This window comes from Panthera onca, chromosome A1 (assembly GCF_046562875.1).
Source record: "Panthera onca isolate mPanOnc1 chromosome A1, mPanOnc1 haplotype 2, whole genome shotgun sequence".
Lineage (NCBI taxonomy): Eukaryota > Metazoa > Chordata > Mammalia > Carnivora > Felidae > Panthera > Panthera onca.
This window is the reverse complement of record NC_138339.1, coordinates 96,350,601-96,365,127: the sequence shown is the minus strand read 5'-3', so window position 1 is coordinate 96,365,127 and position 14,527 is coordinate 96,350,601.

Genomic DNA, 14,527 nt, shown 5'->3' with positions numbered 1-14,527 from the left:
GCACAGGCTCAGTGGGTTTGTACCCAAAATACTGAGCCCCAAGCTTGGGGGTAGGGGGGCGGTATATGTAACCTTTTATACAATTTCTACCTCTTTGTCCCCTGTACATGGTAACATAGAGACATATAGTCTGATTGGGCAATTTATGTTACAGAGTTATGAGGAATGTCACATATGCACATAGAGCCAGATTGCCCTCCCCTGTCTTGAGGTTTTCACCACATTCCTTAAGGCAGGGCTCTACCATAGAACCTGCGTGGGATTCTCTCTCTCCCTCTCTCTCTGCCCCTCCCCAGCTCATGCTGTCTCTCTCAAAAGTAAAATAGGGGCGCCTGGGTGGCGCAGTCGGTTAAGCGTCCGACTTCAGCCAGGTCACGATCTCGCGGTCCGTGAGTTCGAGCCCCGCGTCAGGCTCTGGGCTGATGGCTCCGAGCCTGGAGCCTGTTTCCGATTCTGTGTCTCCCTCTCTCTCTGCCCCTCCCCCGTTCATGCTCTGTCTCTCTCTGTCCCAAAAATAAATAAAAAACGTTAAAAAAAAAAAAAAAAAAAAAAAAAAAGTAAAATAAACATTAAAAAAAAAAAAAAGGCAAAGAATTCATGCACTCTTAAACAAGCAATGTCATTTCTAGGAATGTAACCTATATTTATTTTCTTATTTGTGCAAAAGTGCATATCTGGAAATTACCAAAATGTCCATAATGAAACATTAGTTGAGTGAATTAAGGAACATCTACAGGACAATAAACCATGGAGCCATTAAAAGAATGCGCTAAGTCAACACGTACTGAAATGGAAAGATCTCCTATATATACTATTAAATGAAAGTGTGCTCCTATTGTGTTTGTGGAGGATATTTCCAGGAGGAATCCTTCCCTCCTATGAAAAGGAGACTAGGGACTGAAACTGTTGCCAGGTGAACTGGGGAGATGCCAGGTGTCATCATAAGAAAGAATTCAAGGACAGACACGCAACACAAAGTCTGTGAAAGCAAAAGTACACTCTTAAGATGTGAGTGGAGAACTCAAGAAAGAGAGAACTCTTGCCTTGGGGTTTGGGTTTCTATCTTTCACTGACAGTCTTTAACTAAGGGATGAAATATTCATTACCTGGGGCAGGGATTTCTTGGAAGCAGGGGTGTCCTTTCTTTCCTTACTTTCCTTTCTTTCCTGTCGTGGCACCCACCATCTTGGGCCTGTCTGGCTTGATCTGGCTTCTTGTGGAGTGCTGCCAGGACAGAGCTCTGATTTTCCCAATAGCTGCCCATGACCTCCTCTTTGGTAGCCCCCGGGTAACCTTTTAGAACCTAACCTACTGCCTACCCTAACAAAACTATGGTGTAGTGGGAAGACTTCCTTTTCTCTGATACTTTTTTTAGTATCTTAATGTGTTAATAAGGGTGGTTATTAATACTTTTTCAAAAAAATTAATTAACTTTAAACTTTGTATTGAGGTGCCTGGGTGCCTCAGTCAGTCCAACTGTCCAACTCAGTTTCAGCTCAGGTCATGATCTCAAGGTTTGTGAGTTTGAGCCCCGTGTAGGGCTCCACGCTGCCAGTGCAGAGCCAGCTTGGGATTCTCTATCTCTCCCTCTCTCTGCCATGCTCTCCCTTTCTCTCAAAAATAAGTAAATAAATAAACTTAAAAAGAGAAAAACTAACAAAATTTATATCAAGATTTCTAATTGCAAGAGGATAAATATTGATAGGAAAAATATAGGATAAAATAGGCAGAGAGGGAAAAGTTAGGACCTGAGGTTCCTGGGTGGGGAAAAACATATTTTAGAACAATGCTGGGAGCATCTGACCACAGCAAAACCCCTAGGGCGTAAGTTTCCTCTTAAGAATTTAACGGACACCACCTACTCCCCCTCAGGTTTCCCTCAGGAATTTGACAAAAGACCTATCTTTAGTTAGACCATAAAACATATGACCCAGGGGCGCCTGGGTGGCTCAGTCGGTTGAGCGTCCGACTTCGGATCAGGTCATGATCTCACGGTTCGTGGGTTCGAGCCCCGCATCGGGCTCTGTGCTGACCGCTTGCTCAGAGCCTGAAGCCTGCTTCCGATTCTGTGTCTCCTACTCTCTCTGCCCCTCCCCCGTTCACGGTTTGTCTCACTCTGTTTCTCAAAAATAAAAAAATGTAAAAAAAAAAAAAAAAAAACATGACCCACAAGGACTGATTTGGCCATAAACCATGCCTCATACAACGGAAATGAGCCAATCAAAAAGAAATGACTTGGCATTTAGAGTTACCTAGACAATAAGGATAGGACCTGAGAAGAAACAGGGGAGAAGGAATAAGGGGGAAGGGAAGGGAGGTGCCAACCAAAACCTTAAAAAAGAAAATCCCTTGCCTTTTGTCCTGGGCATTTACTTTCTTTTTTTTTTTTTTTTAACTTTTATTTATTTTTGAGACAGGGAGAGACAGCATGAACGGGGGAGGGTCAGAGAGAGAGGGAGACACAGAATTTGCAACAGGCTGCAGGCTCTGAGCTATCAGCACAGAGCCTGATGCGGGGCTTGAACTCACGGACCGCGAGATCATGACCTGAGCCGAAGTCAGATGCTTAACCGACTGAGCCACCCAGGCACCCCCTGGGCATTAACTTTCAAACACCCCCCTCTCAGTAAAGAGAGATGTCATGCTACTCCTACTTTCTAATCTTATACTCCAATAAACTTTTGCCTGCTGCTCATTTTATTCTGTGTTTACCTCTTCGTTCTTCAAAGTGGTGGGACAACAAACTCCGGGTATTGAGGTAAAGAGTCCTGCAACAAGATCATCAGACATCAGGAGTTTCCTGTTGTGACATAGAATTAGAAACACTGCATCATCAGTGATGGTATAGCAGCCAAAAGTCCCTGAGTAGAATCTAAACAAGTCTTTAGATTTCACTTTCAGTTCAGAGGGAATACAAGTGATATAGGAATAAGGTAAATAACACCAGAAGGAAGCAATCAGGTGAATCATATATGCTACAGGAGAGCTGGTCTGGTCTGTTCCACCGGTCAGTACTGAGGGGGTTCTGGAGTGATGGTGGGGTCCAGAGCCAATGCCCAAGATTTCTTTAGACATCTTTGGTGCAAAAAAGGTGATTTTATTAAAGCCTAGGGACAGGACCTGTGGGCAGGAAGAGCTGCCCCAGACCATGAAGAGAGACTGATTATACACTTGGGAGTTTGGAGGAGGTAAAATGAAGGGGAAGATTCCAAAGTGACTTTCAGGTGCTAAAGAAGACTGCTGGATACTGGAGGCCTGGCTATTGTCAAACTAAAGTTGTTTTTCCCTCCTGCAAAGCATTAAGACAATAGGGAGTTCCTGGAGAAAAGTTTTATTCTACCAGCCTCAAGTATTTGTCAATGGGCTGCAGGTTATAAGGAAATTTAATTTTATCTGCCATTTCCTTCTGCCTTTGTTTCCCACATCAAGTACCTTGGGACAACTCATCTATATATAACAAACCAATGCAATACATAGTCCTCAATTGAATCCTAGTGTTGACAAACCTACCATAAAAGACCTTTTGTGTACAAACTGGGAAAATCTGCATATAGACTGGGTATTAAGGAATCAGAATTAATTATGGCTATGTAGGAAAATGTCCTCACTTATTAGAGATACTTATTAATTTTTTGAATGCATTCTAAAATGTTATAATTCCTATTTATAATTTACTTTAAATATTTTAATATATAAAAGTGAGGGTTTCCTTAAAAAACAAACTTTCTACAGGTTCTGATGTGGTAGGGGGAAATTAAGAAAGAGGTGATTGTCAAAAGTTAAGACTGCTCTGTGAAATGAAGAAAAACTGGCTTGAACCAGCTCTTTCCAGCTCCACAGCAGATGTTTACTGTACTAGGGAGTTACTGAGAAGAGTAGATGGCCCTCTGATAAACCCTGCTGTGCTGCAGTAGAATCAACAATGTGAACCAGCAAATAGCTGTAAGGGAGGGAAGAGATGTGCGGAAACTAAGGGGCGAAGTTCACTGGAAAAACAATTCCCACCTCACGATGAGCACAGACAGGATTTGATCCCCCTATGCAAAATCGTAAGCAAAGTTAAGCAACCCATTTTGGCTGTACAATCAGCTGCCTTGAAGACCAGCACATACTTTGTTTAGTCAATAATGAAAATGCTGAAAAGAATTTCAGAAGGGTACAATTTTGCCTGACACCAGAGTTCTTTTATTAACGAGTCCTGAGCAAAGTAGATGGGGTGTGCTGACTGGCATTGTTGGTGCTCTGCGGGCGCCTTTCATTTCACACTGTTATTTGGTCAGAGCAGAGAGGAGAGAAGAGGAGAGAAGGGGAAAGAAAAGTTGTACTTTCCATGATACAGATACAGATGAACTGGCCTCTTCCAAACAGAAAAATTGGAGAATCATCTTTGCAGTTGACTTACATTGAGGGTTCTGTGCTCTCATAACAATTATATCCACTCAGTCATTCATTGATTCACTCAGACACTCACTCACCCATTCATGATTCAAATAACATTTACTTAGTGTTTGACCTATGATAGTCTCTGCACCCTTCCTATATGCTTGATAGTACCCAATATTTATCATAAATAAGCACAATGTAATGTCAATATTCTCTTGATCATTCCTTGCTTGTACCCTACTTGAGGGACCAGAGAAAATATTTTGTTAACTGTTGTACTCCCAGTATCTAGCACATTGTAGGACTCAAAAAAGATGTGTTGAATGAATAAATGAATGTATAAACCATAGTAGGGTCAAGGGATGCAAAGAGGAATACATCACTGTCTTATGCTGCCTTGTTGAATTCTCTTGTCAAAAAAAATTTTTTTTGAGAGAGAGAGGGTGCAAGTGAGCGAGGGGCAGAGAGAGACAGGAAGAGAGAGAGAGACAGAGGGAGAAGCAGGACTCACCCAGGGCTTGTGTTTACCCGAAGCAGGGCTCGAGCTCACCCAATGTGGGACTAGAACTCACAAACTGTGAGATCATGACCTGAGCTAACTTCAGATGCTTAATGACTGAGCCACCCAGGCACCCTCTTGCAAAAACATTTTGAAGAACAAGAACATGATGTATGACAGACCACTATTAGATTGTGCTGATTCAAAGGAGCTGAAGTTAGGGAGACTGGTGGGAGGAAATAGGGGGCATCAGTAAATGGAATGGCAGGCTGTGTGAACAGAATAGCTCAGGGAGCAACCCCAGGAAGGGCCAGGTTGCAAGAGCTGAAGGAAGCATTAGGATAGAGGAGGGAGTTAGGACCTGGGATCATTAGCAATGGAAAAAGTGCACATTTAAAAATGCATCACTGCCATTTAAAATATGGAAACCATTTTAACATACAAAAACAATAAAGCCAATACAGCCATTTTAACTTTTTCTAAAAGATGAGTGTGGAACACTGTATTCCAAACCACTTTCAGTAGCAGCAAAATTGGTCAATTATGTTTCTCATTAGGAGATTAAGAAACACTAGTCTCTCCCCCCACCCCCGCTCCAAAAAAAAAAAGGAAAGAAAGAAAGAAAGAAAGAAAGAAATACTGATCCCCCATTCATGAAAGCTGGGCTTCTTTCCATGGTGAAGAAGCCTTACAAGTTGCTATGATGAATATATATGTGTGTGTGTGTGTGTGTGTGTGTGTGTGTGTGTATACACACACATATATATATATATATACACTCTGATTTTAGGGGCAATACATATCCCCCCACATATTCCCACTAAAAATATGTCTTTCTTTTACCTACTTGTGCATTCATTTATTCATTTACTCCTTCTATTCAACAAATATTTATTAAGGCTGTTACAAGTCAGGCATTGTTGTAAGTGCTGAGACGCTACAGGGTGACCAACTGGACTGGTTTACCCAGGGCAAACCCAGTTTTAGCACTGAAAGTCCTGTGTGCTGGGAGAGCCCTCTCTCCTGGGCCAATGTTGGCCATGCCAGAGCCTACAGAGTTGAGATTTTAGATAGAGAGGGACCTCAGAAGCCTTTGCTAGAAAGGTTATTTTCAAGAAAAGACCTGGATTAGATAACAACAATAGCCACATACATTTCTTGAAGAAGAGCAATCCAGAAAGGTCAAAGCCTGAGGCAGGCAGCTATCCTATCAGATGTGCACAAGGAACAGCCAAGAAGCCAGAGTTGCTGAGGACACAGTGAGAGAGAAGAGAATCACAGGAGATGAGACCTGAGAAACAAGGAGTTGGATTATGTGAGGACATGACAGTTTTAGCAAGGATTTCAACTTTCCCTCAGTGATATGAGAAGGCACAGGAGGTTTTTGACCTAGGAAGGGACAGAATCATTTTGGTTGCTGTGTTAAGAATAAGCCACAAAGAGGAAACAATGGGACAGGGAAGTGTAGCATTTAAATAGTCATTATTATTATTATTATTATTATTATTATTATTTCTTTAGTAATCTCTACACCCAACTTGGGGTTTGAACTCACAGCCTCAAGATGAAGAGTCTCATGCTCTTCCAATTGAGCCAGGCAGGAGCCCCTTAAAATTGTCTTTTCAAAGTTCTAGTCCCTCTCAGCTTTGTCCAAGGAAATTGACAGAAAGATTACAATTCTTTTGGGGGCTCAGTTTTATGTTTTAAAAAAGGGGAGGAATCTCTACTCTTTCCTGGTTCAATTATGACTGTTCCTTCTCAATTTTATCATGAAAGAGTAGTTTCAAACATGAAAAATATAAATGGTGTCATCTGAATCAAAATTCTTGCATGACATGAACATACTGCCATAGAGTGATGTTAAGGATGTGTAGTCTGGGCTCCGACTCCTGACTCTGAGTCTCAGCTATGCTGCTTAGTAGCTATGTGGCCTTGAACAAGTCACTTAACTTGGGAACAGTAAGGGTACCTACTCTCAGAGTTGTTGGGACAATTCAATGAGTTAACGCATGTGCCTGGGGCAGGGCAAATATTCGTTAAGGTTAAGTATTTTTATAATTATTGTCACCCAAAGATAGATGCTTAGCTCTAAAACAGAGGTAACAGGTGCCTGGGTGGCTCAGTCGGTTAAGCCTCTAACTCTTGATTTTGGCTCAAGTCATGATCTCACAGTTTGTGAATTTGAGCCCCACCTGGGGCTCTGTGCTGACAGTGCAGAGCCTGCTTGGGATTCTCTCTTTCCCTGTCTCTCTGCCCCTCACCTGCTCTCTCTCTCTCTCTTACTCTCAAAAATAAATAAATTAACATTATAAATACATACATACATACATACATACATACTAAAACAGGTGAGCTTTCAGAGACAGGGCTTGTATCTTAACAAATCACCATACCATTTTCAGCTCTGAGTATAAGATTTGTTGAATGAATAAATAACTGTTACTAAAGCATCAGTCATATTCTTTTACTGACAAAAAATGTTGAGGCATATCCCATCACATTGCTTGCTTCTCAGACTCTCAAGTTCCTGTGTCCGAGCAGCTAAGTCACAAAGCTGCCACATCCTAGCTGCCATTTGGAAAGCTGGGGAAGCGAGTGTTAGGGCTTCTGCCTTGGGGGGACAAGCCTCTTAAAGTGGGAAGTTACCCCAAAACATAGGAAGGATATTTGAAGACAGGTAGGCAGCCAGACAACATTACCACATTAACAAACAGAAATCAAGTATTCACATGGACTAACTACGATGCTATCACACTCAAATATAATCATATGCATAAGATATTAATCATATTTAACGCATAACTGAAGTTATAAGCTGAGATTATAAGTTGGAGATAATTGTTGAAATAAAAACTAAAAAGCAGGCAAAATGATCTGTTTAAGTTTTCCAGAAACTTCCATGACAGTTTGGAACTGATTTAAAATATGTACATTTAGGGGTGCCCGGGTGGCTCAGTTGGTTAAGCGTCCATTTTCAGCTCAGCTCATGATCTCACAGTTCTTGGGTCTGAGCCCCGCATCGGGCTCTGTGCTGACAGCTCAGAGCCTAGAGCCTCCTTCAGATTCTATGTCTCCGGCTCTCTGCCCCTCCCCCACTCACACTCTGTCTCTTTCTCAAAAATAAACAAACATTAAAAAAATTAAAATATGTACATTTAACTCTCAGACCTGCTCAAGTTGTTTTTTCTAGACTTTCCTGCACAGTGAATACTAAACTAGAAACATGGCGTCTTAGAGCCCCAGGAAAGTAGCTCCTCTGGTCCAACTCCATTATTGCTGCTGAAAGGAAACTGAGACCCAGGAAAGTTTAGTGATTTACTCAAAGGGTCTTTGTTGAAAAGAAATCATGTTGAAAGTCCAAACAGTTGCCTTGTTTTTTCAAGAATCCTTTTTCAGAGCTTCCCACAAGACAGTGGGGAAGCAGGACGCTTTGATCTAAAGGGCCCACGATTAGGATCCCTGAAACATCCATCCAGAAAGGCTACTTCAGCTTGCTGTGTTCTTCTGCAGAGATTTATTCCTGCCCCCTCCTGAGGATGCTGTGTCCCGCAGCCTCAGACATGAAGAATGAGACAAATAAAACCAATTTCCACAGAAGCCATAATGTAGAAAATACTGCTTCTTTTCCCCTGCCAAATCAAACAATTGAGCCTGCTCCCCCTATAAATCCTCCCCCCTTGTGGCATCGTGGCATTCATCTGACAAATGTTTATTGGAGACCTACTTTGTGTCAGGCACTCTACTCAGCAGTGGCCTGCATTTATTAGCAGCAATGCTTTAGGATTAATTTGGAATGTATGGAAACTTGCTCCATCTAATAAAAGTCTCTTCTTTAAAGGTGGTAGAAAAACCCATCAGCTGCCTTCATTGTAAAATAGCAAGCAGTTGTTCAAGTAAATAAAATGGCCTCTGGAAAACATGTTCTGATTCCTAAAAACATTTTAAGGAACAGAATAGAGCATTTTAAGGTGGAAGCAATGAAGAAAATAAATTTAATTAATTGGCTAATTAACATAACTAAAGGCACCCAGGTGTGTTCTGCATCTCTGTAAGCATCAGCACCAGGATGGTGGGAGAGGAGGACTACTTAGGGAGAGCAGCAAGAGCCTGGGTCATACAAAGGACCAATTGAATTGCATTACTTGGTACTTTGCCTATACAAGACAAACTACTCCCTATGTTGATGTGACCAAATGTTAGGGAGTGGAGTGAGACAGTAAAAAAAGGAGACTAGGTAAAGGGTAGGACACTGGGGTTCAAGTCCCAGTGGCTCCAATATGATATTTGCGAACTTTACAAGTCACTAAATCACTCTAAGCCCCGATATCTTAAAAACAAACAGGGCCTGGGTGGCTCAGTGGGTTAAGCATCTGACTCTTGATTTTGGCTCAGGTCATGATCTCATGGTTCATGAGATTGAGCCCTGAGTAGGGCTCTGCACTGACGGCACAGAGCCTCCTTGGGATTCTTTCTCTCCTCTCTCCTCTCTCTCTCTGTCCCTCCCCCCTCACATACTCTCTCTCTCTCTGTCAAAATAAATAAGTAAACACTTAAAAAACAAATAAACAGGGGTGCCTGGGTGGCTCAGTCAATTGAGTGTCTGACTTCTGGTCAGGTCATGATCTCATGGTTCATGAGATCAAGCCCCATGTCGGGCTCTGTGCTGACAGCCCAGAGCCTGGAGTCTGCTTCAGATTCTGTGTCTCCCTCTCTCTCTACCCCTCCCACACTCATGCTCTGTCCCTCTCTGTCTCTCAAAAATTAATAAACATTAAAAATAATTTTTTTAACAAAAAGTCAGGGGAAAAGGCAAACTGGAATGGGGGAAAATATTTGCAAATTATATATCTGATTAAGGGTTAATATCCAGAATACACACACACACACACACACACACACACACACACACCCCTACAGAGTTTAAAGAACTCAAATAACAACAAACCAGATTTTAAAATTGTCAAAGGACTTCATTAGACATTTCTCCAAAGAAGATATACAAATGGCCAACAAGCATATGAAAAGATGCTCAACATCACTAATCATTAGGGAAATGCATATCAAAACCACACCCATTAGAAATAACAAGTGTTAACAAGGATGTGGTAAAATTGGAGCACTTGTGAACTCTTGGTGGGAATGCAAATGGTATAGCTCTGTGGAAAACAGTATAGTGGTTCCTTACAAAATTAAAAATAGAATTATCATATGATTCCACTTCTGGGTGTATACCCAAGAAAAGTGAAAGCAGGGACTCGAACAGATATGTGTATGCCCATGTTCATAGCAGCATTATTCACAATACCCAAAAAGTAAAACTAATCCAAGTAGAAATCAACAGAAGGATAGATAAAATCTGGTATATACATGCAGTGGAATATTATTCAGCCTTAAAAAGGAAGGAAATTCTGATGCACGCTATATAACATCAATGAACCTTGAAGACATTATGCTACATGAAATAAGCCAGTCCTAAAAGGACAAATACTTAAAATTCCACTCGTATGGGGGGCTCAGAGTTGTCAAATTCATAGAGACAGAAAACAGAATGGTGGCAGCCAGGAAATAGGGGAAGGGCAGAACAGGGAGTTACTGTTTAATGGGTGTGGAGTTTCAGTTTGGGAAAATTAAAAAAGATCTAGAAATGAAGGGTGGTAATGGCTACCCAGTAATGTGAATGTACTTAATGCCACTGAATTGCACACATGGAAATGGTTAAAATGGCAAATTTTGTGCTATGGATATCTAACCACGATTTTTAAAAAAAATTTTTTTTTTAACGTTTATTTATTTTTGAGACAGAGAGAGACAGAGCATGAATCGGGGAGGGTCAGAGAGAGGGAGACACAGAATCTGAAACAGGCCCCAGGCTCTGAGCGGTCAGCACAGAGCCCGACTCGGGGCTCAAACTCACGGACCGTGAGATCATGACCTGAGCCGAAGTCGGACGCTTAACCGACTGAGCCACCCAGGCGGCCCCTAACCACAATTTTTTTAAAAAAAGAGTCAGGAGAACAACATCTGCCTGGAATATCTCACAGAGTTGTTATGCAATCAGACCTGAGGCCTTGTACAAGAAGTTAATAGTAATAAGGACCCAGAACTAGTTCCCCCATTTGATACCGTAAGGAGCCCCAGACCAGAATTTCAAGTCACAGCAGTGCCTACCATTCTGTATACTCAATTCCTCATAGAACTACTGCAGGCAGCTCCAGCACCCTGTGTCCCATTCCCTCCACACCTCTGACTGAAATTCAGCTGCGCCTCAGACTCACCTGCCACCAACAGCACCCTCCTCTAGTGCTGCCCCAATCATCCTGCTTATGGCTCAGGGCCCCCACCTGTACCGATGCCTCCTCTCTTCCCACAGGCAAACGACCAAAAGTGTAAGGGAGTTAACATCTGCAAAGCAACCCTCAATCGGTGCCAAACAGGTCCAGTGGATTCATGCTCCAGAATCCTGTCCTTCCAAGCAGAGAAGTCCAATAGATATTCTGAATGATTATCAGGAGGTGCTACAGAAGAGGCAATGCAACCCCACTGCCTAAAGGCAGCACCTTTAGGACACCTTTCTAGGACACCACACAGGAACCCTACCCCTTCCCTGTCTTACTCTTCCCACTTCTTTACTCAGCTGCCTTAAGTCACGTCCCAGATAAACTACCTGAAACCAAAACCATATCTCAGTCAGTTAAACATCCAACTCTTGATTTCAGCTCAGGTCATGATCTCACAGTTCATGAGTTCAAGCCCTGCACCAGGCTCTGAGCTGACAGTGAGGAGCCTGCTTAGGGTAGTCTCTCTCCCTCTCTCTCTGCCCCTCCCCTGCTTGCTCTCTATCTCTCTCTTAAAATAAAAATAAAAACAAACCTTAAACAAAAATCATTATGATCTGTACTTTATATTAATTTCTTTAATATTTTATAGCTTACCATTTTTTAAAATATAAGCAGTTGGTAGTTGTGTTCTAAAGTATGTTTACAAACTTATGAATACTTTGAGACTTGACAAACATTCTCCTACTTCAGAATGTGATTGGGTTCCCAGCAATATAAGGACAAGAAGCCCACTGTAGGTAGGAGAACAACAGAACAGAGAACAGTTTCAGCTTTCACCCCAACTATACAGGGGCTAATACAAGCACCCAGCTCTTTAAAACTTAACCATGGGGGTGGGGGCGCCTGGGTGGTTTTGTCAGTTAAGTGTCTGACTTCGGCTCCGGTCATGATCTCACGGTTTGTGGGTTCGAGTCCTACATCGGGCTCTGTGCTGTCAGACCAGAGCCCGCTTCAGATCCTCTGTCTCCCTCTCTCTGCCCCTCCCCAGCTCATGCTCATTCTCATTCTCTAGGATAAAAAAGAATAACTCTTCTGTCACCCCCAGAGGAAGATTATTAGAGACTCAAAGTGAAGAAGCAAACTAAGATTCACTTTATTTCAGAAGAAAATAAGACTGGATGAGTGATGCCGTTTCAAGATTTAACTTCTTTAGGGCTTTTTGCTTTCTATAGCATAACAAACCAACTCCAGAGCCATCTGACCCAACATGGGATGAAAGTGAAGGGATTGTCTTAAAAAGCAGCTATTAGAAGGAAAAGGAGAAGAAGAGCAGAAATTCCAAGTGATGACCTTGAGAGGAGTAGAGGAGTTCTGGGGCTCCTGCCAAGGTCATTGGGCAAGAGTGGCCATTCTTTTGTCAGTCAGTTGCTGCCTAATTTCTTCTGGCTGATTTAACAAGTATTTACTGAGAGCCAGGCACTGTGCTATGTTTTCATCCAATAATTATTACTTACTTTCACCTGAAATAGACAATAGACTTTCCATTAATAATTGTTGAGCAAGTTGGAGCGCCTGGGTGGCTCAGTCGGTTAAACGTCCGACTTCAGCTCAGGTCACGATCTCGCGGTCCGTGAGTTCGAGCCCGGCGTCGGGCTCTGGGCTGATGGCTCAGAGCCTGGAGCCTGCTTCCGATTCTGTGTCTCCCTCTCTCTCTGCCCCTCCCCATTCATGCTCTGTCTCTCTCTGTCTCAAAAATAAATAAACGTCAAAAAATATATATATAATTGTTGAGCAAGTGAAAAATAATAGCAAGTACAAAAGTATCATTTATTTAGAAGTTCTGTATCCCTGGAGTGCTGATTCACAGGGGCACATGTACCCCAATGTTTACAGCAGTGCTTTCAACAATAGCCAAATTATGGAAAGATCCTAAATGTCCATCAACTGATGACTGGATAAAGAAGATGTGGTTTATATATACGATGGAATACTACTTGGCAATAAGAAAGAATGAAATCATGCCATTTGCAGCAATGTGGATGGAACTGGACAGTATTATGCTGAATGAAATAAGTCAGCCAGAGAAGGACAGATATCATATGTTTTCACTCATATGTGGATCTTGAGAAACTTAACAGAAGACCATGGGGGAAGGGAACGGGGGATAAAAACACAGAGAGGGAAGAAGGCAAACCACAAGAGACTGTTAAATACAGAGAACAAACTGAGGGTGGATGAGGGGGTGGGGGAGAGGGGAAAATGGGTGATGGGCATTGATGAGGGCACCTGTTGGGATGAGCACTGGGTGTTGTATGTAAGCGATGAACCACAGGAATCTACCCCAAAAACCAAGAGCACACTTTACACACTGCATGTTAGCCAATTTGACAATAAATTATATTATTTTTTATATGTATAATTTATTGTCAAATTGGTTTCCATACAACACCCAGTGCTCATCCCAACAGGTGCCCTCCTCAATGCCCATCACCCACTTTCCCCTCCCTCCCACCCCCCATCAACCCTCAGTTTGTTCTCAGTAACAATAAATTATATTAAAAAAAAAAAAGAACTTCTGTATCCCTGCACTTCACATAAATTATGAAATTTGGAGAGTAACTCTCATCTACAGTTAAAACCTTCTTCAAGTAACATGCAAAGGGAACGAAATAAAGTCCCAAGCCCAGCCCTGTGGAGCAAGAATGAAATGATTTCAGGTAGTCTGTTGTTACATTCCTATGTATCCTCACGTCCTTACATAACTGGCTCAGAATCCCCCAGCTCAGAAATTAAGAAATGAAAGCCAGGCATTTCTCATGTGGCTGCACTGGTTCCAGTGCACCAGCTCAACCTGGTATATTGCTTTTGCCCTTGTCTTTCTACAATCTAGTCTCAACAAGCAACCAGAGTAAGGCTTCTCAAATGTACATCAGTTGAGTGTGGGCTGGACTTAGTGACTAGCTTCCAAAGAATAAGGAATAGAAAGGGGAAAATATTAAGTAATAGGGGAGAAACCCACCCGAATCCACATGAACCAAGTGACCAGGCTAGCATCACTTCCCCGGCTGGATATCGGGTGGCCCTAATAGGTTGTAAGGAAAAGAGCACTTCACTTCTTTAGTATTCTTTCCCCAAATCCATTGCCTCACTCTAATCATAAGGGAAACATCAGACAAATCTAGACTGAGAGACGGTCTACAAAATACCTGATCAGTACTCCCCAAAATTGTCAAGGTCACTAAAGACGAGGATATATTGAGAAATTGTCACAGATAAGAGGACATGAAGGAGGCATTAAGAACTAAATGCCATGAGGTATCCTGGATTGGATTCTGGAACAGGAAAAGGACATTAATGGAAAAACTGG